The sequence below is a fragment of the Schistocerca serialis genome, chromosome 4 (genome assembly GCF_023864345.2).
Source record: "Schistocerca serialis cubense isolate TAMUIC-IGC-003099 chromosome 4, iqSchSeri2.2, whole genome shotgun sequence".
In the NCBI taxonomy this organism is placed as follows: domain Eukaryota; kingdom Metazoa; phylum Arthropoda; class Insecta; order Orthoptera; family Acrididae; genus Schistocerca; species Schistocerca serialis.
Genome location: NC_064641.1, coordinates 606795160 through 606822383, shown reverse-complemented (window position 1 = coordinate 606822383; position 27224 = coordinate 606795160). Strand labels below are relative to the sequence as shown.

Here is a 27224-nt window from a genome sequence, read left to right as displayed (position 1 = left end):
AGACACTTTCCTAACACAGCTACGACAATTTACAACTGTTGTACCAATGGTTCCTAGACGTACATTCTTCCTGTGTTCGATTGCACACTTTGAGCCTGAAGCCCTTTTTGTGTTTGCTCGAGACCTGTCCAGTGTACGCCACAGAGCCCACGTGGCAGTATCCTAAATGTAATGGACTCCTGACCTATTTGGCAGAACCCGAAACCCCACTGCATTATGGTGCAAATCGAGGAATCTGCAGCCTACACGGTCGCAGAACCGTCTGAGCTTCCAGAGGTATGCAGTCGGTCCTGTCGACAATGCTGCAAATAGTGAGCTCTGCTTTCATGTCGCAAGCAAGACTGGCAGCCTTTACAACTTATGATAGCCGCTCAAAGGTAGAGAGTATCTCTTCCGATCCAAAGTAATACATATCACTGGCACCAACCTGGGCCACCACCTGCAGTTGGCATATCTAAGGCATCTGACTGTGTGAATCACAGTATTCTACTATATAAACTAGAGTTACAAGGGACTGTTCCTGCAGTCCGGCAATGGATAATTTCACATATAGCCAAAACAGTCCAGGAAGTTGTACTTACTAATTACATTGATGTGTATTTATTAAGCCTATTGCTGTAGACTTACTAATTCTTTTATTCCCCATATATATAAACGATCTTCCATGTAATACACAACAAGCAGAATTAATTTACTTTGCAGATGACACTAGTATTGTAATGAGTCCAAGCATACATTCGCAAACAGAACAAATGATAAACGATGTTTTTAAAAGTATCACTGATTGGCTTTCTGCGATTACCCCACCCTCAAATTTAAAGAACCACAACATATTCAGTTATGCATATCTATGCGTATTACACGAATGACGAGTGTAACTTTGGAACTACTAAAACAACTCAATCTAGCCAGTTAGAATTTCTGGAAATGTTTGGGAGAGGCAAGTCAGTAAGGTGACATATTGTACATATTTTCACTGAATAATTTCATATCGTGTAATGTTCTGGGGTAGCTCATCTTTAAGAAATAAAGTTTCTATTGCTCGAAAATGCGTTGTAAGAATAATATGTCATGCTCACACAAGACCTTCTTATAGAAATCTATTTAAGAAGTTGGGCATTCCGACTACTGTTTCATAGCATATTTCTCCCTCGTGAAGTTTGCTGCAGGTAATTCGCCGCAGTTCAAAAGGAACAAAACCAGAAGGAAAAACGACACTCATTACCCTACACCGAGGATGTCTTTAACACAAAAGAGAGAGCACAATGCTGCAAATAATTTTTTTTACCACTAACCCAGACAGCATCCGCCGGCTGACAAATAGCAACAACAGGGAAGCAACCGATTTTGTGACATTTTATATGTTCCTAACTAGTATCGATTTAAATAATTTCATCAGTGTACTCTGGCAGAATAGTTTTAGAATTTATGTGTATCAATTCCATATTTAAAAGACAAAGTTCTCGCGTTTTCGTTTGTGTCGGAAAGTAGCCCGACTTTATCACATATTGCAAGTTCCTAACCAGGAGCGAATTATTTAGTCTCACCTGTTCTTTTGGTAGTTCAGTTTTTGAATCTCTGCATGTTAATCTCCTTTAATAGACACACTGCTTGCGGTTTCGTCAGTGTCTACATTAAAGTTTCGTAGCGTGTGTCGACAGTCGTTTGTTCGTTTGTTTCATAAGTTGGAGATCACTCGATGGCATTAGTCAGGCAGTCAGTCAGTGAGGCAGCAGCCATCGGCCAAGACAGAGCACCAACAGGGAAGTAATCGAGTTGTGACATTTTACGAGTTCCTATCCACGACGGAATTATATAGTTTCATCTGTGTTAGTTGAATATTTTATAGACACAGTTCTTTCTTGTCGTTTGTGTAAGTAGATTTTGTGACATATTAAGATTTCCTAATCAGGAGCGAGTTATTTAGTCTCACCCGTTGTTTTGGCACTTAAGTTCTTGAATCTCTGCGTGTTAATCTAATTTATTACACATAATGCTTGCGTTTTGGTCAGTGTCTAGAGTAGAGTTTCGTAGTGCGTGTCGATATCGGTTGTCTATGTAGCGTACTTTCCACGGACATTAGTATGGATAGAGACTGTGACTGCTGTGTGTTGATTTGAGCCTGGTTGGTGACACCACGCTCTCAGCTCCAGACTGTGTTGGCTTCATTTAAACAGCTTGAGGCTGCAGCGGATTGACATTACTGCTGTGGGCCGGCTGTGAAGATCCAATGGACGTCCAGCACGACCCACGAGTCTGCCGATAGGTCCACACTGGCGGCCAGCCCAGTTGTTGATCGCTTTGATGTTCACCCGTCACAGGTTGTCGAGTGTTAAGTCACCTTAGGAAGTGGCAGGCTGCCTAAAACGTCCTGGGGGCCGAGCGTAAAGCGGCCCCAGTTAGTCTGAAAAACAGGTTTCAGGCATGTTTGTGGCTGACACTGTCCCTCAGTTACATGCAGTCGCTTTTCCTGATTCAGTGGAAACCTCTCAGCCTCCAAGACCCAGGTATTCACAGTGGGTCGGATTACTGGTATTTGGGAGCTCCAATGTTAGGCACGTTATAAGGCCTCTTAGATACATTGCTGCCAAGGAAGGTAGAAACCCATTGTGCATTCCATTTTCACACCGGGTGGAGTAATTGCAGAGTTGAATTAGGGTCCTCCAGATGCCATGACAGAATTATAATTTTCTTAATTTCATAAAGAGAAGTTGGTGATGCATTGGCTAGGAGCTCTTACACCTTTCTAAAAAGCTTGTACATGGTTGGAGCAAGAACTGTAGATTGAAACCTTCTTTTAGAAATACTAAACAGTCAATGAGTTTTACAACGGAAAGTTTATTGAAACCACAGGAAGTTCTTCAATTTGCAGCTGGTTGGTCGTTTACTTTTTCTACAAGAAGAACCTTTCTAAAACACGGTTAGAAAAGAACGGGGCTAGCACCAGGACACAGCGATGAGAGTTTCCTACTGATCAATTAAAAGAAAAGCACTTCTAGAGAGCAAGTCGATTATTTCACAGAATCTAAAACACGGGAAAACGTAAAATATCTTCTGCCCTGTTATGTCATACTTCATAAGACTGAACCCAGTTCATAGCACGTCACCTCGTCTGTGTGGATGGATCTTACAGTTCGTCATGTTAAATAAGTCATCATCTCATTCAAGTATCGCTGCGTACATGACAATGGACGTTGCCAATACGGTCCAAAAAATAATGTAAATGTCGTGTGACGAGGGCCTCCCGTCGGGTAGACCCTTCGCCGGGTGCAAGTCTTTCGATTTGACGCCACGGCGGCGACTTGCGCGTCGATGGGAATGAAATGATGATGTTTGTCCTAATCAGTCCTTGAGCGGAGAAAATCTCCGACCCAGCCGGGAATCGAACACGGGCCCTTAGGACTGACATTCTGTCGCGTTGACCACTCAGCTACCGGGGGCGTATCGTTCCAAAAAGCCGTGCGTGAAAAGGTAGTTTTTTTAGGAGGCTGTTTGTCGCGTTCTACAGAGTACAGCGAGAAAGAGTCGTGTGTTTGGGATTGCCCGTTTGTACACTTATCGGAAGAACGAGCATACTGTACTAAAGTAGAAGGTAAAAGTCGGCAAGCCTGCTTACGTGCATTTTATTTTTCCATTTATATTTTTGATTAGAATATTAGAGGAAATCTGAAGCGAACTGTCTCACGATGTCAAGGTTCACAGTTACAAAGACTGGACGACCTACACTCCTGGAAATTGAAATAAGAACACCGTGAATTCATTGTCCCAGGAAGGGGAAACTTTATTGACACATTCCTGGGGTCAGATACATCACATGATCACACTGACAGAACCACAGGCATATAGACACAGGCAACAGAGCATGCACAATGTCGGCACTAGTACAGTGTATATCCACCTTTCGCAGCAATGCAGGCTGCTATTCTCCCATGGAGACGATCGTAGAGATGCTGGATGTAGTCCTGTGGAACGGCTTGCCATGCCATTTCCACCTGGCGCCTCAGTTGGACCAGCGTTCGTGCTGGACGTGCAGACCGCGTGAGACGACGCTTCATCCAGTCCCAAACATGCTCAATGGGGGACAGATCCGGAGATCTTGCTGGCCAGGGTAGTTGACTTACACCTTCTAGAGCACGTTGGGTGGCACGGGATACATGCGGACGTGCATTGTCCTGTTGGAACAGCAAGTTCCCTTGCCGGTCTAGGAATGGTAGAACGATGGGTTCGATGACGGTTTGGATGTACCGTGCACTATTCAGTGTCCCCTCGACGATCACCAGTGGTGTACGGCCAGTGTAGGAGATCGCTCCCCACACCATGATGCCGGGTGTTGGCCCTGTGTGCCTCGGTCGTATGCAGTCCTGATTGTGGCGCTCACCTGCACGGCGCCAAACACGCATACGACCATCATTGGCACCAAGGCAGAAGCGACTCTCATCGCTGAAGACGACACGTCTCCATTCGTCCCTCCATTCACGCCTGTCGCGACACCACTGGAGGCGGGCTGCACGATGTTGGGGCGTGAGCGGAAGACGGCCTAACGGTGTGCGGGACCGTAGCCCAGCTTCATGGAGACGGTTGCGAATGGTCCTCGCCGATACCCCAGGAGCAACAGTGTCCCTAATTTGCTGGGAAGTGGCGGTGCGGTCCCCTACGGCACTGCGTAGGATCCTACGGTCTTGGCGTGCATCCGTGCGTCGCTGAGGTCCGGTCCCAGGTCGACGGGCACGTGCACCTTCCACCGACCACTGGCGACAACATCGATGTACTGTGGAGACCTCACGCCCCACGTGTTGAGCAATTCGGCGGTACGTCCACCCGGCCTCCCGCATGCCCACTATACGCCCTCGCTCAAAGTCCGTCAACTGCACATACGGTTCACGTCCACGCTGTCGCGGCATGCTACCAGTGTTAAAGACTGCGATGGAGCTCCGTATGCCACGGCAAACTGGCTGACACTGACGGTGGCGGTGCACAAATGCCGCGCAGCTAGCGCCATTCGACGGCCAACACCGCGGTTCCTGGTGTGTCCGCTGTGCCGTGCGTGTGATCATTGCTTGTACAGCCCTCTCGCAGTGTCCGGAGCAAGTATGGTGGGTCTGACACACCGGTGTCAATGTGTTCTTTTTTCCATTTCCAGGAGTGTATTTTAAAAAGCATAATTAGTTTTTCTCTCTGAACTGATGACGGCTAGCTTGTTTTCGTAAGTCTCTGGTGTGTGTTGGAAGAATCAGAGCATGGTGGGATTGTGAAGGGGAGTGGTCAACCAGTGGACTGTAGCTACATAAGTGACAGCTCCGAGAGCTCTGTCCGACCAGCGAATGGCTCTAGGTGACGTAAGTCTGGCACCGAAGTGATGAGGAGTCACGCAGGGTGCTCAAACTATGCCCTGCTCATATTTATAACGGCTGCGGAGAGCTGCATGCAGATAATTTTTTGTAGCTTCTTTGCAGATATCCGCAACTGCACGGAGCGGAATGGCCCCGTGGTTTGAGGCATCCTGTCACGGACTGTGTGAACCCTCCCACCGGAAGTTCGAGTCCTCCCTCGGGCATGTGTGTGTGTGTGTGTGTGTGTTTGTTCTTAGCATAGGTTAGTTTAAGTTAGTTTAAGTAGTGTGTAAGTCTAGAGACCGATGACCTAAGCAGCTTGGTTCCTTAGTAATTTACACACATTTGAACATTTGAGCAGATATCCGTCGGCCGCTTCCGCAGAGAACAAGGAGGGCTAAAATAGTGAACCTGGCCTCATATCTCAATTGGATTTAATTCTCATCACTTCTGCATCGAGGCTAGAGGAAAAAGCAAGAAGACCGGTTTGTTAGAGGAATCAGTGACGTCAAGGCGACGGTACTGAAAAATCGTGTTTTTTAAAAGTGGGGGTGGATTCCGTATGTCCATCGGAGAATTCGTCGTCCTGGGGGGGTCTTCGGTGACAGGGAGCTCAAAAAGAATTTGAGCGGTGGTCTCCGCACTTTTTAAGATTTGGGGACTAACGTGTATTGGAGGGATTCTGTAAGAGCCCGCGAATGTGGGCGGTGAAGTGAGGATTCGGCGTCGGGCTTCGTGCAGTGAGGTCGAGCCTGGCTCTATGGGGTTAAGTTAGATTTTTCGGACGGTGCTTACCGCTGTGTCTTGTCAGAAACACTCCGCGTTTTGAAGGTCAGTTTGAGAGGAGGTCCAGAGTCGGCTCCTTCACGAAAGTCCAGTGTTCGAGTTGCAACGGTGGCATCGTCTACTGTCGCAGAGCCAGCAGAATGTTAGCAGCGCCGTTCCAGCAGATAGTGACTGTCATTCGCAGCACCAGCGCGTGGAGTCATCCATTAGGTGTTATGTCAAAGAAGAGTTTGTACCTCAAACCCACAGTAGCTTTGTTAAAGCATGTGGTTTTTCGATAACACAGGCCAACGAAAATTTTTTTTAAAAAAACCTTTTTACTTTGATAGCTGATAGATTTTTATGAGCTGAGTCCAAATTATATCAGCCATAGTTTTTGAGCAGTATATTATATAGTATAAAAATCCTATGCTATACGGTAAACGGGGAAATTAATGAAACGCTTTGTTACAACATAAGCATAGTTTGTATTTAAGCTACTTAAAACAATGACATGTGTTAATAGAGGTTTCACTTGTTAGCTGGAATTGGTTTGTATTTTCTTCCTCATTTTTCTTTGAAGCTTCCTGTGTAGCTTTTTCTACGATCAGTCGCTTGTTAAACCCTCGCAGAAGTGACCAACAGTAGTCTCCCACTAAGTTGGTTTTCCAGCCTTGGAAGTGTTGGTTGGCCCTGGTAGTGTTTTTCCATCACTTTAATGTCCTGGTGAAAACGCTCTCCTTGCTCCGGGAGGTAATCAAGGTGACTGTTAAAAATATGGACTTTTGGGCTCATTAAACATCCTAAAGTTTTAAACTTCTATAACAATGTAGCTATAATAGAAACATATTCTGGGTCTTTTTCATGCCCTAAGAACTTTGTAACGACTACTTGAATGATACCCCTGCTTCTTTCTCGTTTAAGGTCATTATGAATTAAAAGTTAACATCAATTTTCTAATGTCAGGTCCAACAAGGACGCCTTCTTTTAGTTTATGTTCTGAAAGGTGTGGAAACTTTTGACAGAGATACTTAAAACATGGTCCATCTTTAGGCAAAGCCTTTACAAACTGTTCCATTATGCCTAGCTTTATATGTAGAGATCGTAGGACTACGTTTTTTTGGATCTGAAAAGTTTTTGCGTAGAATGTACTTCTCACCATGTTTTAAAGGCCAGTTGTTCCTGCAACTTTTTTGCCAGCAAATGTTTTTCATCAGTGCTACCAATGTCATCTACATTCATTACACGTCCTTTTTAAATTATTTTAACTGTATAAAAGCTGTCAAATTCTTTAAAAAATCATTTAAATTAATTAATTTAATTGTAAAATGCGAAGAAATGATGGGTGATACTGTTTTTTAAGCATCATATTTGGATTTCTTACCCCAAAAAACATGGGAATAAAGTATTTTCAGCGAAAAAGTTTTTCCGTCGTTGGTCTGCGTAATTCGTCAGACGTGCAGTCACTGTATTTTGTTGTTATACTTCTTGCAGCTGAAGTTAAGTGAAGAGGGTTCGGAGTTATTGTGTTGCAAGGGCCTTGTTATTCGGCAGCGGTATAACTCGGTAAGCCAGTGGACACGCAGTCACTTTTCATTTGAACGTTATTTGCTCATCATAGATTTGATTTTTTGTTTTGTATGAATATCGACTTTGCGTATGAATAAATTAATGTGTAACAACTCTATGTTTGTATTTAGCACCTATCGCTGACATTACACTAGATTTTATGACATATTGTTTGTGAGACTGATAGCTTTGAGGGTCTTCAGGTAGCGTTAGTAATTTGAATTGGGTACATGAATTAGTGGAATCTGATTCAAAAATTGTGGGAGGCTACAAGGTAAATTTCTAAATCAGATAGTCACCCTCACACATACACAGTAATTGCCAACGGTAAAAATTTAAACACTAGACACTTCATGCAACCCAGGCAAATTGAATAAATTGGTTGATTCTTTCTCATTAAGTTTTGTGTAGGGTTGACGTTAGGCGGCTTATAGGAATACCACTCGTTCGTGGGCAGCTACTGAGAAAACCCAAAAAGTTGTGGTGATTGGGCACCAAAAGTGCCAGTTGCGAGTGCCCGCATCTCGTGGTCGTGCGGTAGCGTTCTCGCTTCCCACGCCCGGGTTCCCGGGTTCGGTTTCCGGCGGGGTCAGGGATTTTCTCTGCCTCGTGATGGCTGGGCATTGTGTGCTGTCCTTAGGTTAGTTAGGTTTAAGTAGTTCTAAGTTCTAGGGGACTGATGACCATAGCTGTTAAGTCCCATAGTGCTCAGAGCCATTTGAACCATTTGAACCAGTTGCGAGTATGGCCAATTCTATAACTTACAGGTGCAGTTACGGATAATCGTCCAAATCTTTACCATATATTCTTACGATAATGCTCTGTGGGAACCCGGAAACTGTGTTTCACATCTGTTAACAGTATCCAGATGTTGAAATTGCAGCAATTATCCACTTAAAATATGCCGGTAATATCCGGTATGAGGCGTAGATGCAGTTTTAACTGACACAGTGAACACATACCGAGGGATCTACGGTCATCACAAGGGTGCTGAGGTCATCAAACTATGTTTAAGTCTACATCGGCATGAACATCATACTCCAAAAGCAACCTAACGGTGTTTAGCTGAGGGTACCTTTTGTACTACTAACTGAGCCCTCCAATGCTGTTCCATTCGCTAATAGCGCGTGGGGTGAACGATTCTCGGTAAGCCTATGTTCCGGCTCTAATTTCTCGAATTTCCTCCTCATGATCATTGCCCGAGACGTTTGTGGGCGAAAGTGATGTGTTGTCTGACTCTTCCACCAATAAAATGTTTGACGCGCCGTCTCTGTATAACAGAAACTTCACGGCTACGCAAGTGGTACTGCCCAAAGTGATACTGCAGGGACAAGAACAAGGGGGCTAAAAATGCCCTTAACAGGCCTGAAAAGAACTTAACATGACTGTTCAAAATTTAAGTAAAACTGGAAAGACTGAAAATTCAATTAAATATTTCTCATAACATTTTTCCTCTTTTAAGACGCACATCATAAGTCTCACGTTTTCGATAAATTCCAATCGATGAGCAAACCATCCAGAAAAAATGCTGAGCAAACGATTTTGTGTTAACCTTATATTGTGCACTCTTATGTGTCGTTCATAGGTGTCAATGTATATAAATGTGTCGAACGATGTAAATAAAGTGTCAAAAGTTTGCTGACCTACAAAAATCGTGTGACGTAAGCAGAACACCCTTCTGCAGACGGGAAAACAAGGGAACCAGCTGAAAGAGGCTCCTATCGGTGCACAAAAGTGTGAATGTATTCCCCTTTAAAAGACTGGCATAATACTGGGGTACCAGCTGCCTCATATGCGATTATGTGTTCCTCATGAAAAAATTGTCGTGGGAACATAATGGCCCTTTTTTGGTTGCTTAAAAAGAGTAACAGAAAGACAGTGATGGTGGAAGAGAGAGTAAACAGTGCCAGCCTGAAAGAAAGAGAGAGCAGATAGAGATGGTGAAGGAGAGACAGTGTCAGGGAAAGAGAAGGGGAGAGGGATGATTGCAGTACCAATGGGAGACAAACAGAGAAGAGAGACTGATGGTCAATAAGAGACAGTAGCAGTAAAAGAGTAAGAGAACTAGATGGAGGGAGATGTCTAGGAAACAAAAGAGAAGAAACAGTGGAAACGAGAAATGCAGATGAGTGGAGGCCATACGTAAGCTAAAGGGGTGTCGGAACGGTATAAGTTGACGAACTTTAACACGTAGGTATAGCGGAGAGCGCATTTTGGACCGAAATTTTAACACATCAACAGAGGGGGAAAACGTAAGTTGCATCCCCCAGAATTTTTGTGCCATCGAGGTATGGTGGGAGACACACATATATACAGGGCGTTTCAAAATGACTGTACGGATTCTAAGGGTTTGTAGCATCTATTACATTCAGCTTACGGTTATAAATAATACATCAAGTGAAAGAGCAGCTCAAACAGGTATTCTTACAAGTGTTCACTTAGGTGAAATGTCAAGTTATCACCGAAGACGACACGATCCAGAATATCTTCATCGTCATGCAGCAACGTTTCGTTTGAAAAGTTCACACATAAACCGTAAGCTGTAAGCTTTTTACAGCTTGTAACAACTGCAGACGATAAGGATGTAGTTGTAAGCGTCTCCTTAAAGGTGTCCACAGAGACATAACTGGAAATGCTAAATCACAACTAGCCATCCGAACTGATTTCTGAATGAAAGGCTCTCACTCGTTCATCAGGTTCTTCAGTTACTCTTGGCCGTTCCATTCTCTTCCCTTTGGGTATAGATAAAGAAACAAAACTGTTTGAGTTGCTACATGATTTGATGTATTATTTGTATCTGTAACGTGAACGTAATAAATGCTACAAAGCCTTAAAACTCGTATATTCATTTTGAAACACCCTGTAGATAGCAATAATGCCAGGAAGATTCTGAGTATGAGCCTTAAGTATAAATAGATATTGGAGAAAACGATTTAGAATGTTTTGTATTAAAAAAAGCCCGAATATGTTCGCATACCAACAGTTTTTGTCTGGAAAGTGGAAACAGGATTGCTTCTCCATTTTTCTATCACAGTCATATGTAGAGCCACATGATCCACTTCTTTGTGCTTCGATGGGGCACTTTTTTCGCTAGTTGCTCTATAAGAAGTTGATAGCATGTAGGGGGACGACACACTGAACCAAGGGAATGTCAGAACGAGCCGCCCTAGACGCAGCTTCCGATAATTCGTACCTTCAATTTCCTTGTGTCTTAGGACCCAGCAGAATGATCTTTGGCTCCTCAAACTTCGTAGGGAAAGTAGTTTGTCCTGGATATTGCATATTAGTTCAGTTATTTCGTAGAATTGCTAATTATATTGAAAGGCACTTATATGGTCGACACAGATTGATTTCTCAGCAGAAACAACTCTCATTTGCCGCAGTTCTTTGAGGATGTTGAATAATTCTGTATCAAACATCATAAGATGGCAATGCACTTGTCTCCATAGAACATTAGTGTACTTATCCATAATGAAGAACATACTTATTCATTTCCTTACACGCAAAACAGCCAGTAAAAGAGGTATGGTACCAAAGTATGCAACCTCTGACCTCATACGATATTGGTTAAAGCGAACAGCACAATTTTTAACATTTTACCAACCTATCAATAATCAGAGAACTTACGAAAGTCGAACGATCAACATCGAATCTTTACTTATTCCCAACCATTACATGACTTCGACAATCATTTTCACACTCTTCCCAAGCACAATTATCTATGTTAGTGTGTGCTAGGCCACTCATGTGTTCTCAGCAAGTTTTATGCCATAATGCTGTCGGTCTATGGGGCTGAAGATAGGCAAGTAGATATAGAGCCGCTTAAATCTTACTGTACTGCCATGTGAAATATAACTCCTTAAATTTGACTAAAACTGTGTCAACATTTTTAGCCCAGACTGTAACCATAAAAATCGATATTGAGTTTACGAGCAATGTTAAATGACTTTGACTGCGTAATAAAAATGTGTGAATGAATAATTATTAGTTAAAGAAGCTAATAGCATAATAATGAATGATTATAGTAGTTATAACGACTGTAATATTTAGAAGTCATTTGGAAATTTGGTAAGCAGGGTGGTTATGCACTACGGGTTTTCAATCCGTTTTGCGTGGATGACCTTGTTGGTGAATGTAGTCGAAAGAAAGAGAAAATGGTGTTGGCAGGCAGGGTAGCCATGTCTGCACACATTGCTATGTCGTCTCTGACGATGTACATATTTTACATTTTTGTCAGTGCTAATTCAAGAGAAGGTTTGTTTGGTAGTGGGATTAGTCTTGCAAAGGCGTCTCCACAAATTGTGGGTTTTAGCAAGCAATATTCTCTAACTTCAATCTCTAAGGGAATTCCGAGCGTAATATTCCCGCCGGCCGAAGTGGCCGTGCGGTTAAAGTCGCTCCAGTCTGGAACCGCAAGACCGCTGCGGTCGCAGGTTCGAATCCTGCCTCGGGCATGGATGTTTGTGATGTCTTTAGGTTAGTTAGGTTTAACTAGTTCTAAGTTCTAGGGGACTAATGACCTCAGCAGTTGAGTCCCATAGTGCTCAGAGCCATTTGAACCATAATATTCCGAGGATCTGCATCAAGAGCAATGGCCGTCGCAATAGCTTCATGCTCCTTAGATTACAAACATTATCGGTCAGCGCAGAACAGTAAACGGCGCCATTTATAATGCCTTCCTGCGCACACTGTGTGACGTTAACTGGCGACGCGCCTATTTGAAAGTGCAGCAAACAAGATAGTGGCCCATACCGCACCAAAATGTGACAAAAAAGCCGCAAACCAAAATTAAATTTTTGATGGAGTCATGTGACGGGATCTGCTAATAACACAGATAAGGTGTAAATTTTTTTGTACAGCCCTTTGCCTTACGACCATTTGTATACCTAGTAGGAGAATGGGCATGCTGTATCTGCCCTGCAGCACAGGGTCAAAATTTAAACATTACACACTTCCTCCACCATAGGAAAATTGAGGAAATCGGTTGGTTCTTTGGCATTAGGTATGTTATAGGGTGCGCGTTAGGTGGCTTATAAAAGCACCATTTATTAATGAGTAGTTCCCCAGAAAACCCAGAAAAACCGTGATATTTGGCTAGCAAAAATGTCAGTTGTGGGAAGACCACTTCTGAAACTCTATTCGTGATAAAGCATCGAAATTTTGACATATGTTCTTAAGATTGTGTTCTCATGGAACCCTGAAACTTCTCTTAACGTCATTATCCCTTACCAAGATTAGGAGTTTCTAAGTTATCGTACTTATGCAATAAAATTTGCAGGTAATTTCCAGTCAGATGCGTAAATGTAATTTTAACTGATATAGTGACCAGATGACGAGGATTCCGGTATCATTGAAATGATTCTGAGGCCATCAAAATATGTTTTACTTTCCATTTTTTCGCCAATAAGCTTCGTGACTCGCTTCCTCTTGTATAACAGACACTTCACGCCAATACAGACTCACTTGACCTGTAAATCGTTCGATGATGCCACATATTGGTGTAAGAACCATACAAAATATTATTTAGTCGTACGAAATTCTTTGCACTTGCAAATCAAACAGCGCCTTTTTGGTATACTGTACGTTTAGCTTAAAAGTGTCGTGCACTTTTATGTAAAGTATTTTAGTTTAAAATGAACTCAAGTTAGTTGGATACGGTTTTGCATTAATCTCATATTATGTGTAACTACACGTTGTTTACACTGTCAAAGTATGCAAAGATGCTCAAGCATATCAAGAAAGTGTTCTTTACTAACCTGCTGCGGCAGGGAAAACAGGGAACTAGCTGGAAGGTCCTCCGGCCAGAGCAAAAAAAATGGGATACTGCCGTTTAAAAGACTCTGGCAAAATGATGGAGAACCATATGCCTCAATCCTCATACGCCTTCCTCACCTAAAACATTAGTAGGTGAACATAATTGCACTTCTTTTGTTCAAAGAGAATACCAGAGAGACTGTGACTGCGAAAGACAGAGGCGACATTATCAGTGAGAGAGAAAGAGAGAGAAGACAGCGATGGTGGGAGTGACATAGTGGCAATGAAAGAGAAAGAAACATGGATAAAGACGAGAGTAGTTGGAGCGAAAAAGAATGTACATAATGATGCTGAGAGTGACTGCCAACAAAAGAAATTGACTGATAGATGGAGGAAGTGGAAGTATGTGCAAAAGAGCGAGAAGGCAGTGGAAATGAAAAATGCAGATGAGCAGAGATCATACATCGGCCCAGGGGAGTGTGGAATCCACCAAATCGGCTACCTATAATTTAACCACTGTCCCCCGTCCCGTATACCCAAATTTTCCTCCTCTAAGTGTCCATATTCCAAGCAAACCATCCCCAGACACGTGTGGGGAGAGGAGACAATGATGGTTGAAGAGAGCCATGGGAACCTACAAACGAGATAGAAAAACCCGGTAGGAATGAGAGAAAAAGAATGAGGCAAAGACAACGGCAGCGTGACAGAGAGGAAGTGATAATACAGAGGAGGAGACAGTGATAAGGAAGAGCGAGAGAAGGGGATGAAGACAGTGACAGTGTGAGAATTAGACAGGAGAAACTGACAGTGTGAAGAAAGAAGGCAGAGGAGAAAGACATTTACAGACAGTGACAGTGAGCGAGAGATGCTGAATATGAAGGCTTCACTACAACATGAGACCAGTGGAAAAGACTCAGAATCTTGTATGTGAAAAGAGCGGGAATATGCGAAAATATTTGGTGAGGAAGGCAGAATGAAGATTGAGACAGCTTTTTTCCCGCTTTTCTGTCCGAGTCTTTTAAGCCTTTTTGTGCTCTGGCAGTGCCATTTTCTGCTAGACATATTTTCTTTACACTGTCTTGCAACAATTTTGCGTACAGATAAACTGTCAGAAGATCATATTAGTTTTCAAATATGATGACAATGGAAGACTGTTGTAATTTCAACTAATGGTAATTTTACTGGGGAAGATAGCTTAAAATTTATTTACATTTCTGTGAAATGTACTAGTCGCATGGCCAATTAAGTTGCCGGTGTTGGTTCTGAGATTAATTTCCAATTTTTCCAGTTCTTTATATTTTCATTAACTCATTGTCATTGAGTTATGCAGTAACCCCACACCTTGAGTCCATATTGATACCATGTAGAACATCCAAGATAATTACAACAAATAAACTGCAATTTAGTAACAGTAAAACTGATACTGAAGTATTAAATACAAATTGCCTCTCCACTGCTGGCGACCGAAAATCTATATATAATACTACCTTTTACAGAGGGAATGTGATAGAGTAATATTATACCAGTCTATAATCTATTCACTACTGTGGTGAGGATAAAACTGCCAGGGAGGCAGTTAAGTGATCACTCAGTGAAATATCCTCTGTTGTGTGCAAAATTATTGCAAGTCGAGCCCTGATATCCCCATCGCGCTTTGGAGAGAGATCCATGAAAAAATTAACTGCCTAATAATAACAATATACTCCGACAGGTCACATGTTGACAACTAGTTAATTAAACGTCTTTAGAGTGACCAAAGTAGTAATAAATTTAAATTGCAGCTTAAATGTCAATCTCTATTAACCGACAAATTGTGTCAGTTTCTCGGAAAGGAGGTCGAATGTCATGATAGGCTACGCAAGGCAGCTGCGGGGTCGCGCGCCAATTTGCTGTGTAAGCGGACGGTACAGCGGGCTGTTTTTACGTAGGACGCAGCCGTCCAAACTTCGACTCTCCAGTAAATAAAAATCGTACTCTGTAGCAAATTTAGTATCTTTGAAAGAAATCACTGGTAGTACATGAGCTAATAATTGCTATTTTTGTAGTTAAAACAAGTTCTTTCCCTATTAGGAAAACGTTAAAAAATCGAATAAACTCAATTCGTGTACTTCAAAATTTCAAAGAAGCGGTTACGCGTTCTTTACATATGCTCAAAGGTATTCGAACGATCCGATTGCGTTCTGCATGATTTATGTGCAGCTCTCTTAACCAAAGAGTTCCTTGTAGTTCCTCTAATCTCTCTTCCGTGTAATCGTTCGACATCACAAAGCGGTAAACGTAAGGGATCAGTAGTGCACACAGCTCTGTATAGCATTCAGTCCTCATGGAAATTAATACCACGATACCGCGAATATCACGAAACATGTTATTAAAGATGACGCTGTCTTTAATGTTTGTGACCTCAACTTTATTACAATAAGTGACATTTCAAAAGCCGAGTCTCAACTTCAATTTTCACTACAACAATTTTCTTACTTGAGTTTTACCCGGGAGTACTATCCTGCAATTATTGTCCCTGTTAAGAAACCACGAAATGTATTACGTCTGGTGCCATTCAAGATAAGGAATTGTAGACTTGTGAGACCTGTGTTTCACCCGGGGTATACCATTCTCAGTTTACAGGAATGCAGCCGACTGACGTACCGCCAACCGCCGATATTTCGGCAGGTGCACATCCTATCATTTTCAGGGCAAAAGTGCAGCAAGTGAACGTTGTGCGAGGGAATTTTATACCTCTGTTTGCAAAGCAATTCCGGAAATATAACACACACACACGCACACACACACACACACACACACACACACACACACACACACACACACACACACACATCACACTGTAAACTGTGAACAAGTTAAACTAGCTTAAACTTGAAATAACATGGCACAAAGTTTAATGTCAAATGGAAATTCGAACCCAGTAACTAATCCATTGGTTAACAAAACACAATCAAATCTTAGATATCGATTTTTTCACCTACAGCCAAGATGAATTTTACTGCAATAACGAGGTGAAAAAATTTGTCGTATCACGTTTCAAACACGGAACCCATCGTAGTTGTTTTCTAGCCACGAAACTACGCCAAAAATGAGTTAATTTCACCATTAGTGACATGTGCGTGTGTTTGAATAGGAAATAACGCGACGGATAGTTCAAACGTTTCAAATGGCTGTAAACACTACGGGACTTAACATCTGAGGTCATCAGTCCCCTAGACTTAGAACTAATTAAACCTAACTAACCTAAGGACATCACACACATCCATGCCCAAGGCAGGATTTGAACCTGCGACCGTAGCAGTTAGGCGGTTCAAGACTGAAGCGCCTAGAACCACTCGGCTACCACGGCCGGCGATCCTCCTGCGTGAATAATTTCTTAAATGCGAAATTTTAAACTTCACCTTTCCTTTTGCTATCTTCTATTGCCTGGCCAGATTGACCGACTGGGTAAAAGTCTGCTACCCTCTCAGCGATTTTACGTAGGAAGAGAATTTTCTCGGGTTCTTGCTGTGTCTTTAGCTACGATTTGAGGGTGGAACTTGTTGTTTGCGTTGCTCACCGACCTTCTTACAGACGCACGAATTTCTACCGCTTTATGCCTATCGCAAATGTTTTCGTTCTATTTTGAACCGACAGTGCAACGATCTCTACTTCGTCAGCATTTTCCGAATTTTATTATTAAACCGTGGTGCGTCTTTTGCGCTCTTAATCCACTTCCTCGTCACATATTTCTCCAGAGCTTGATTTAAACTTTGCCAAAAATTCCTCTACGTCCATCATACTGCAACTAAATGGTGTCCATTCATTGCCTAAGTGGGATGCTACCAACTGCATGTCTGATCTTTCTATTATAAATACTCTTCTGCGCTTTTTGATGAACATATCAACTTTAGTAACCATCTTCGTTATGATGACACCTTGATCATTGATCCCTGTCTCTATAGTGAATCTATATACATTGTAAGGTGGTACTTCACAATGATTCAATTTCCATCCCTTGCTGCATGATTAATCTGGAAGTAGGAAACATTTGACAGGTTCTCTACCGTTATGAGACCATATGAATGTGACTAACGTCGTAAGGTGCAGTTCTCAGTTAATTGTTAATATTCACTGAATGAGGGATTGGTTTCATTAGCAAAGTCTGTGAGCTCAGTGGAAAAAGAGATAGAAATGGGACATAGGTCTCACGGTGTGTGTGAGGGCGGCCTTCGCCAACCCTGAAGTGACGAGTACTGTGGGGATGTGGCGACAGTTTTCAAAGGCGGTTTCTCAGTCCGGCTTACTGGAAGAGGTCGCACAGGGACGAGCAGGCTGGCTGGGGGTTCTTTCATGTTAGAGCGTTCGGTTACCTCACAGGCTGGATCAGGAGAGCGCAAACGCGATTTACACCCGAGCTCAGTCGCTTCTGGAAATCTTGTTGAATAATACAGAGGAAGTCTGGAATGTCCTCAGGCACACAGCGGAGCCTGCAGCCATTAGCGTGGCTGTCACATTCGCCGGGCTGCTTCTCCTGAATTTTCCACCATTTGGTCTTCGGTTGGTGAAATTTTGTTCAGATGGCACATTAGGGGTAAATTCTGGAACTTTAGGTGCCAAAAGCCAAACTAAAGTCGGCTGCTGCGCGACTGTCAGGAAACTGAGCAGAGAGGGTGATGTATAGGGAATTCAGTGATTATGATTCGCTGCCCGCACTTAGGGCAGAGGACATCAGAGGTTTGCTGGAGAACCAGCAGTGTTCAGGTTAGGACAGTTAATAATTTCAAAAATATCAGGAATCCGATATATCGATATTTAAAAACAGCTTTAGGCCCTTACCGTTAAAAGTATCTATATATCGACGGAAAAAATATCGCCGTACCGGCCTAAAAAAATATCGGCTGCACATTGTACATGTACTGCCGGTTTTTGGAGCTACACATTTAAGTATCCATTTATTATTAGATATTCCGTACATTAACAAGCAAGCAGCCTGATTACCCCCCCTTAGAGCAAGAATTAAAAGGAAAACCATGAATGTTCACGCTTGGCAATGACCACTTTGCTAACAGTGGTTACTGCGTGTAAGTGGCAGCATAAAATGTGGCCGATGGGTCAATCGTTTGGTTTCGTCACGTATCGAATTTGGCCGGACAATTCATGTCGACTCTCCTCTTTTTTCATTTCTGCAAAAGCGTCAGCGAACTAGCAGTTGTAGCGTCAAAATTGCATGATGAAATTAAAAATTGCAGCTTCTTTTGGTAGAAAAGAGTACTGAATACGTCACTATTTCCTCTGACAAACCTCCGTCAGCGGCTAAGGTCAATCTTGTCATTTGGATTTCTACTCATCATTTTCAGTACCTGTATTTCAAAAACTCAGATTTGAAGAAATAGAACACGACTTGCGTTAAAAATTGTTTCTTAACATAACTGTTGTGCTGTTTCTTTACATCGGAAATCTTGTTATTCCATTCACACCACAACCCACCTGTGCAATCGGACTTCTTTCCGCCATCTATACTTGCTTCACACCTCAATGAGAAAGACAAGACGTGATGAAAGCTCAAAAAAGAGTAACAGACCTTCACACAGTGAAAGTAAAATTATGTTCCCTCTCAATTTCAAAGGAACAATTCCAAGTATTAAGCGAAAAAAAATTCAAAATTTGTGGTAAGATCTTATGGGACCAAACTGCTGAGGTCATCAGTCCCTAAGCTCACACACTACTTAAGCTAACTTAATCTAACTTACGCTGAGATCAACACACACACCCAAGCCCGAGGACACGAACCTTCGGCTGGGAAGTCGTGCGGACCGTAACAAGGCGCCCTAGACTGCGCGGCTACCCCACGCGGCTATTTACCGAAAATTGCGAAAAAACTATAAAATAAAAATATCGGCACTTGATATTGTCATTTCTATATCGATATATCGGTGGAAAAGGTATGGCCCATATATGACCGGGCAAGGTGGCGCAGTGGTCAGCACAGTGGAGTCGCATTTGGAAGGAAGACGATTGAATCCCGCGTCCGGCCATTCTGATTCAGGTTTTCCGTGATTTCCCTAAATCGCTCGCGGCAAATTCCGTGATGGATCCTTTAAGAGGGCACGGCCGACTTCTTTCCCCGTCCTTCCCTAATCCGATAAGACCGATGACCTCGCTGTTTGGTCTCTTCCCCCTAACAACCCAACCCAAGCCTCATCAACTAAGGTGCGACCAAGGCCCATATATGTCGACATTTCCTGGTAAAAATATGATATATCGATGTATCGATATGCTGTTAACAGCACTAGTTCAGAGAGGGTCTTCCATCCAGACGCCCATGAGGAACCGATGTTTTGCACTTTTCAGCCCTCCTTGATAACGGATGGACTTGCTCTCTTTTGCTCTTAAGCGGCCTTGTAGTTTAGCGAGTAATTAGTCCATTGTACTTGTAAACTACGACGATTTCGAAGAGATCTACTTTATTAGGCAACATATGTCGATATATAGAGCACTTCTCTTGTTATACTCTCAACTTGAGACTTCCCTGAATTTCAACGTTCTGACTAGGAGTTCACGTCTCTCACCGGTTGCGTCGAGAGAAGCTGCAAAACAGTATTCAGATTCAGTAGCTTGTGGACCGCAGTCTGCTGCCCGTGCTCTTCTTTTCTTCGAGAATCGTCACTTCGTTTCACCGCCAGGTTGTCTTCTTGATGATATCGCGACTCACTCTGCCATTGTGGTGCTGTAAAAGCAAATTGTGTTCATCTCCACAATCAAATCAATTGTTTAGGAGTAGCTTCTTCTACAGTTCGGTACTGAGGTGATGTCGGTCATTTCACATTTATCTCACAGATAGCACATCGAAAACTAGAGCAGAACTAGGCAGATGATTACTAGTATTAGTTTAGTGTGACTTACGCTTTACACGTCCGTTGGACGATTGCGCCACTGTTTCATCTTGATTTAAATGGGTAATGACTCAAAATAAATTTATATAGTGCAGAATTACATTTATTCTTTTGGAAGTGATAATTTTTCTTTGACTTTTATTGTTTTGTGTTGTTTTTTATTAATAATGTTCAGAGTAGTTAGTTTGGAAGAGCTTAGGGACAAAAATATATTCTCTGCCTCGTGATGACTGGGTGTTGAGTGATGTCCTTAGATTAGTTAGGTTTAAGTAGCTCTAAGTTCTAGGGGACTGATGACCATAGATGTTAAGTCCCATAGTGCTCAGAGCCATTTGAACCATTTGAACAAAAATATAGTGTGAATATCCTAGAAAATCACTGAACAAACCTTGGTATATGCTTTGTTTGTGTGATATTCACTGTGATGTAACTGTTTTTTGTTGTTGGTTAGGTATTGTTTCTAAACACTACATCCGGATGGTATTTATAAGTGACAGAGTCACTCTTCATATCTTGTTAATTAAATCCGTTTTGCAACTTTACACGCTTGTAGATACGCTTGGTTTGTCTGATTCCGTACTCCGAGAGTTAAGAAGGTCCAAAATATTTTTATTGGGTATGGGTTATCTAAAAAGCTGTTCCGCACAGTTTTGGGAAAGCACGTTCAAAAATATTCCACAGAACCGTTTCTGTGACACTTGCAGTGAATACATAGATGTCCAAATCTGTATTAATGTCGCCACCAGCTAACACTGGATGGTCTGGGTACTTCTGTGCTACTGACCGTACACTTCCTTTGAATGATTCTACAATCGTTACAACGGGATTGCGTGGCCACGAAAGACATCCGATGGTTAATTTTAATTCTCGTAGGCGTGCTATTCGCGTCCTGGTAACTTCACAGTGAGACTGAATTTCGACCTCGACTGACACAATCTTTATGCTGACAGCAATGAACACACCCATCCTGTGGCGTCCAGTCTGTCCTTTCAATAAACGTTCCATACCTCACTAAATATTTCAGATTCTTCTACTTCGTTTTTCAGCCAGCTCTCGATTCCGACATATCTTCGCTGGAGGGTAGTAAACTCAGGAATGTTGTTACAAATATTTCGACTATTTACTGTTACAGTTTTGACAGACGAAGTGTCTTTACTTTGTATCTGGTCCTATTTCGCTCTGCGCATCGACTGGCGAGCGTTCATCAGAGACGTCAAAATACCGCCTACCCTAAAAAACCTACTTAGACACTCCACAAGTACTCTACTACCAGCTACCTGAACTACTATCTTTTATTTTGATTATGTAATTGCTGAAATAAAATCACGCAACGTCCACCTTTAAAATCAGGCAACACTGTAGGATATGGAGATTTCTACAGGAAGACTTGCTTTAAAGTTGAGCTGAAACAGTACTGCTTGCATTGGTGATCCAGTGGTAAACGTGTTAACGTGAAGTTCATACATCGAGCGCGTTCCCTCTCTGTTTTTTTTAAAACCACATGTTGTCTCCTATAATTGTGTAGGCTACAGCATGATGGCCATAACTTATGCGGATTATGAGGAGGAGAACATTAAAATATTTTATGTGCTAATGAATGCAAAATTTACCTTGCAAAGAGGTCTGTGTGTGCAGAAGTTCATGGAGGTTATTGTAACGTATTGCCATATATGTTGCTACAGCCAAATTTTCTAAATGTCAGTCTGTATTTATCCTAAAATTACACTTGCAGGGAATTACTGAATGTTTCATATTTTTAAAGGAGAGCATTGAGTGTGGAATGCAAAAAAGGATTCTAAAATTTTTGATATTTTGTTCTCTATGGATTTAATAGATGAAGGCTGGAAGTGGAGACAGCTGGAAACACTGTCACGAATTTGGGGTAAATGCATGCGAAGAAGTCACGTCAGTAACTAGTTTTCATGTTTCAACCTGAGTGTTGGGCACATTCAAGAAGGTAAGTGCGCTTTTATGACGGACGTTTTCACAGTTTACCACTATAGTCTTTGCCACTGTATCCGACTTCAACCTTTGTATGACCCTCACATTCAATGGGCAACTTTGAGGAAAAAAAGGATGTGCAGGTTTAAATGTCCTGTTGGTTATGAGTATTTTATCTGGGCCATTCCAGTTTGTCATCAGCGAGAGCTCTAACGTCCGAAGAGCTTACCTAATCGAAATCAAACACAAGTCAAAAGGTCAATGGAACAAGTACTGTATAGAGAGAAATCTGAAAAACAGAATACCTCTAAACACGCAAACGTTTACTTGGAATATGGAAAACCATCTGCTGTATTTCGGAATGACGACATTCAAAATTTTGTGCCCAACTGGGACACCAACCCGCATTTCCGACTTATCGTGAGCGGTCACCTGACCGTTGGGCTACCCATGCATGACTCACGCACAGAACCAAACTTCCCAATGTCATCAACAATCTGTTTACAACCTGCAGTCGTACATCCATTATGTATATTCCTATACAGAGGAGACATTTTAATGTCTGTTGCCTGGTGTTGGTGGATAAGTATGACGTTGCAATGCCTGTCATGTTCAGAAGTACGATGAAATGTTCCTTCAGACACGCATGCACATCAGAATGAACAGGCACTGCGGCGACATTATGAAATACTTGAAATTTATTCTCAACTGCTGATGTGAACACTCATCAGCTGTATAATGAAATGACCACAATGAAAATTTGTACTGTACTTCATGTCCTGTTTTCCTCCTTATCACGAGCAGTTGCCTTACCATAGGTAATCTGAGGACACTTCACGTCAGACCCAGTCTTCAATATGTTGTAAAACATATGTCTTCAACGTGCACTCTTACATCTATTAATTACTCTTATATTCCTGTACGGAGGAGACATTTTAGTTGGAAGTCGCTTGCACATATCGATGAATAATTATGATAATGCTGTGCTCATGTTGTTCAGAAGTAGGAATCAATGTTCCTTCAGACATGTACGCATGTCCATGCTCGCAACTGTATATACAGTTCATGTATTTCATGAAGGCTGTCAGTACCACACTGCCTGTTTCTTCAAACATGGATACATGCCTGAAGGAATATTGTCTTGTACTTCATAACAACACAGGATCTGCCACATCGTATTTATCCATCGACGCCAGCCAATGACTTTCAACTGAAATGGATGCCTTCCACAGGAATATATACAATAGATGTATGAGTGCTGGTTGTTCATACATGGTTGACGACATACGGAAGTTTGTGTCTGTCCATGAACGATGTTCAGATAGCCTAATGGTAAGGCGATAAGCGGAAAATTCGGGTTCGAATCCCAGTCTGGCACAAACTTTCATCCTCATCATTCCATTACACAGCTGATGGTCGCTCATATTCGTAACTGAGAATACATTCGATGGATTTCATAATTGATGTTGTCTCCACAAGCCTGTTCCTTTGGACATACATGCTTGTCTGAAGGAACTTTGCATCACACTTCTGCACAACACTGACACGGTAATATCGTCCATACAACTGACAGGAGTGGCAGCCGCCTTACCTTGTTGCTTCAGAAACAATGGACTCTCTCCAGTACATAAGGTGTGGACCACCCTGTCGGTGCCCACCATGACCAGTCCGATGGCTCCCAGCATTGTTGTTTCTGCGTTCTTCATTTTTACGGCGTTACTGACAGGTGTGGGTACCAAATCCCTCACCCACCCCTTTAATAGGCACACAAGGTGAAAGTGCCTAGTGGTACATCTAAAAGAGAGAGGTACCAGAAACCCGTCCAGCACATCCATCTTGACGTCAGTATCTTCAGGAGTGTCTGCCAGTCACTGGCAGCTAAAGTACGACACCCTCACTGGCGGCTAAAAGTACGACACTCTTCTTCGCCGTCCTCAATGGACTGCTAAGGTGCCACAGAGGGAACGGCTCCACCTCCATTCATTGCTATCCCCACCTTGTGGAAGGTGAACGCTACCGTGGCCTTAAGTGCAGGGGTGGTGAGCGCTGGTGCCTAATATGCAGTGGGTTAAGGGGAATACTGACGTCATTTGCACTAGTTGATGACCCTGGATTGGCTCCTGAGGTGGGGGTTGTCTGTGTTTATGCTGAGTACATAACTGGTTCTTGTGCAAGTGTTGTCTCTGACCACGACCTCAAACAGTTACCGAAACCTGTGCTGGAGTTTCAGCCTTCCAGAAACATGGTGAAAAACGTGACAGCCAGGCGTGGGGGTAGGACGCAAGAGATCCTAGATATCAGCATTATTTTTAGGCATAATTTACTTATCAAGATGTCTTAACTTCCTATCAATTTTCACGTTTCCTATGTCTATTACAGAGACTTCTACAATGACCCAACTACTAAACGTTTCGTGTTTGGTGTGTATCTGCTGAGACCAACCTCCATACGTTTCCTGACCATATATCCAGCGTTTTCACACTCTTAAGCTAGAAAGACCGGTCCAAGTTGGAAAACCGTTTGACTGTACATTCCAGAACAGTTTTCAAAGTTTCACAAGTGTGTATTTTGAGCAATGCTGGCAAAGGACGAAAAACTTGTCTGAAGCTCCACTATGCAGGAATATGACTTTAAAACCATATATGTGGCTTAATTTTGTTAATATTTTATTTATGTGAGCTTATCATGGCATTAATCCATTACAAGAATTTAATACTCTCTGTATGCCTTAATTTCACTCATATTGTATTTATATGTGGTCATCACAGCATTAGCACATTATGGATATATGTACCACGAGTCTCCATTACTCTCTACAATTTAGATGATGCCATATAATCTTGTTCTTATTGTAGGGGAATGAATTACAAACGTAACTTGTTTATATCCAGTGATTAGTTGCTTAAGAATAAAGAACATGTCTACGCATGGTATTCTAGCCCTAAGACAATTTTGTCCTTTCATTATTTTCAGTTGAGAATCAATATTTGCCCTCAATACATTTCCTTAAAATTTATGTGACGGAGCAGTTACACTCAGTACCCAACAATTACAAAGTTTTTGTGTCCGTTATTTAGAGCAAAATGTAGGTCTGCATCACTATTGAAAGAGTTGGAGGTATTTGAATCAGCTTCGTAGTATATTCTTTCTCTTGTCGAAATTTAATTTTTGCCAACTCCTTTTGTAATCACATTCGTGAACACAATACCAGAATGAAACTCTGGGAGTTATACCTTCGACTCTAAAGCCAGTAGACCAAGCAGCTAAATTTGCGATCTGCTCCTGCTCAAAAGGTACAGGTATACAGGCATGAAGCATTCAGATACCTACACAGACGTGTTACATTTTAGGCAGAGTTGCACACAGGTATACAGTTACTCACTAAATTTGTTTTTTCTTCGAAATACTTCTCTACTATAGATGATACACTGAAAAGGAGTAATAATTTAAGAGCGAGAACGTGATTGTTTTAAGAAAAATACCTTAGCTGCACCACATATTAAGTTTTAACCATGGCCGGCCGCGGTGGTCTAGCGGTTCTAGGCGCTCAGTCCTGAACCGCGCGACTGCAACGGTTGCAGGTTCGAATCCTGCCTCGGGCATGAATGTGTGCGACGTCCTTAGGTTAGTTCGGTTTAAGTAGTTCTAAGTTCTAGGGGACTGATGACCACAGATGTTAAGTCCCATAGTGCTCAGAGCAATTTGTTTTAACCATGTAATCGACTCCGGGATCTCATCTACAAGTGACCATATTTAATGCGATAGCATGTATTAGTAGCTAAACATAAGGGTAAACAAGTGCAGCAGAGATTTCATTGGCGACGCTTTTTCTCAAAGCAAATGACTCGAGCACATAATAAAGAACATTGCAATACCTGCGCATGTCGTATGATGTCAGTTTCAAAGACACTGTGTAACTCACAAAAAAATGAAATAGAAGGACAGAGCATAGAAAAAGTTCCTTACCTACGAGAATTATTAGCACATTAGTTACATAAACAATCTACACGACGGGTTAGTTTTAAATATGACACAGGTAAATGCGTGAAATCGCTTCAATCATACCGTTGGTAGCTTGACAGTCTTCACGCAATTCCCGTTGACGTTGACGTAACCGGAATGGCATTTCGTTGGTACGTCGATACCATGTCCAACAGGCCTCAAGGTTGTAGTTTCTGTTGATTGTGGATCAGCGAAAACCGCCTGTACTGTTAAAGTGATACACAATACATATATCCACATCATTCTTCCGCGGCGTCTGCAGCTAAAGTGACGCGTCTATGTAATTCTGCTGATTTTCACGTCCTCCACGCTTTACTCCAAGGTGAATCAACAGTTACGCAATCGCTGCTAAACAGTTTCTTGAAAACCGGCTCCCAAATAACGACGTCACGAGTTTTACGCAAGCTCCTTTCCTTCTGTACATCTAACATTTTTTGCCATGTTCACTGTATCTGCATGTTCCAATGTCTTTCGCTAGCTCTTAACCTGCAATGCGGTATACTGTCTACTGGAGACGAATAATTACTATTTCATAATCAATGACGAAATTTATGAAGTTCATAACAGGAAACATTTTATCATGCGTGTAAAGGAATTTGCGCGGTCATTTGGGATGTCCATGCGCAATTCACGCTGTCACTCTAAAATTCTGTAAGTCAGTCTAGATGTTCTCAGATGATTTAAAATGTGGTTAGTAAAAGAAGTGGACTAACTTGAGGACACGGGGATGTGTGACTAGCTGATCATTTTAGAAGAAAACAGTTTCAGGGAGCAAGTCAGGTATTGCACGGACTATAAAACAGGGGACACATTTACATGTTAATTAGACTCTTTGAAGTCAACAGTGCCCTGTAGGATATCCATGAAGGACTTGGTGCACTTAACACTTATAAACTCGTTGGAGTTTTCGATGCCACTGAATTTACGAACCAAGATTGTAGCCCTGTAACGTGATCGCGTGCCCTGTCTATTGAGGGTCAGCTCTACA

At 42.3% G+C, this 27224-nt stretch overlaps 1 long non-coding RNA gene across 1 annotated transcript in view; it reads right to left on the bottom strand.

The window, feature by feature from the left end:
• LOC126474077 (uncharacterized) overlaps positions 1 to 26519 on the bottom strand; it is a 45507-nt gene extending 18988 nt beyond the window's left edge. The window contains exon 1 of the long non-coding RNA XR_007586572.1: positions 26300 to 26519. This is a non-coding gene — a long non-coding RNA (uncharacterized LOC126474077). The remainder of the gene's footprint in view (positions 1 to 26299) is intronic.
• Between the last annotated feature and the right edge of the window lie 705 nt (positions 26520 to 27224).